General features: G+C 44.5%; 1 pseudogene; it reads right to left on the bottom strand.

The window, feature by feature from the left end:
* Positions 1-259: 259 nt before the first annotated feature.
* On the bottom strand, positions 260-779 carry LOC147628041 (uncharacterized; annotated as a pseudogene).
* Positions 780-1,546: the final 767 nt, after the last annotated feature.

The following is a 1,546-nucleotide window of genomic DNA, read 5'->3' on the forward strand; positions in this document are numbered from 1 at the left end:
GAGCTCTGGTTTTTCCCCCCCTTCACTTTCCTGCATACCTCTCTCTCCCTTTCTGCGTCGCCCTGGTTCCTTCTAATTTTTTCCCACAAGGGATTCGGCCGAACTCCCTTTTGCAGCCAAAAACTCGGATTTCCCAAATTGAAAATACGCTGCGCCTCCGTTTTTTTTGTTTAAAATTCGGATATTCCCCGTTTAAAAAAATGTCTTCGTATTTTCGCCACGCAAGCCACCACCTTCTCTTGTCTTGCGGGTTCTGCGCTTAAGCGTCAAAACCTGCAGTGCCCAACCTTTCAACCTCTTTTTCTGCAGTTGCCACTTCACCATTCTCGTCCAGTTCCATGTTGAGATCAAAGTCTTTTGGACACCGTAAGCCTGCCACCATATCCGTTAACTGCTCCACTGGTCTCACCTTCATGAATGTTTGTGTCATCGCGGCTGGCGACTTGGGACTAGCGTCACAGTCATCACTGACCTGAGGTGATGATGCTGCTTCATTGTCTTCAGGCTTGTCAGGTTCAGCAATCCTCATTTTTTTTACTGTTTCTCTTCCTTCCTCGACCACGCCCTCGGCCCCGCCCCCTGCTTGGGACAGCCTGCAGATCCGATCTTGATCGCTTAGCATCCTCATCATAGCTATCATCATTGTCACCCTCCACAGCTTTCCTCCTACGCCCAGTGTCACCACTTACATAGTCCTCTTCTGGTTGAAACACATTCTGATCCTGATGTGGTTTTATCGGCAGGACATCAGGGTTGAATCCTTGGAATGCAGTCCCCATGAATAATCCCAGCTAAATGCAAAACTTCCAGCATGCGTAGCATTTCTATGGTGTAGTACATGCATAGAAGTTCGTCCATCCTTTGACCAGTGGCTAGATATGAGTTCACCACATCCTGTAATGTTCCACGCTCTCCGTAAGCACAAACCATGATGCTGCAGTCTTCATATGTATGCATTTTCCAAGCACGACCAAAGCTAGCCCTCTCTTCTTGTGGAATACGTTTATCCAATTGACAATAGATATAATATTCCCATGGGCAGGGAGGTCTTTGAATCTTTAAAACCACAATGTTGTCTCTGTCTTGCTCATCACAAGCCTTGAAAACTTGAGCAAAAACACCTCGTCCATTTTTTGAGTACTTCTGTAAAAACCCTTATATTGTAGCAATGGTGGCTTCAAATTGCTTAAAAGCTTATTGATAACCCTGCTCTCCCATGGATTTACTTTTAAGGCTGCTAATCCATCCATGCAAGATTTATTCCCCTTTTGAAAGGAGTCTTTGGTCGAAAGGTTTGCATGTTTTCTGAGTTTGCCTCTGAAACAGAGCCACATTTTGCATACATGCTGATCAAACTGTTGCCAATTGAATCATCTCTCATGAAAGCCTCTTGTACCAAATCCTTCAGTCTTTCTTATGCCTTCATCAAGATCAAAAACTGTAACTAATCCCTCTTTCTTGTCAGCCCATAAGAAAGTGATGCTGCTTTTGGTTCATTGATAATTCGTGCTACCTCAAGATTCACCATAAGCATAAAAACTCCATG

Source organism: Cibotium barometz, chromosome 20 (assembly GCF_041138505.1).
Source record: "Cibotium barometz isolate CiBa-2024 chromosome 20, ASM4113850v1, whole genome shotgun sequence".
In the NCBI taxonomy this organism is placed as follows: Eukaryota; Viridiplantae; Streptophyta; class Polypodiopsida; order Cyatheales; family Cibotiaceae; genus Cibotium; species Cibotium barometz.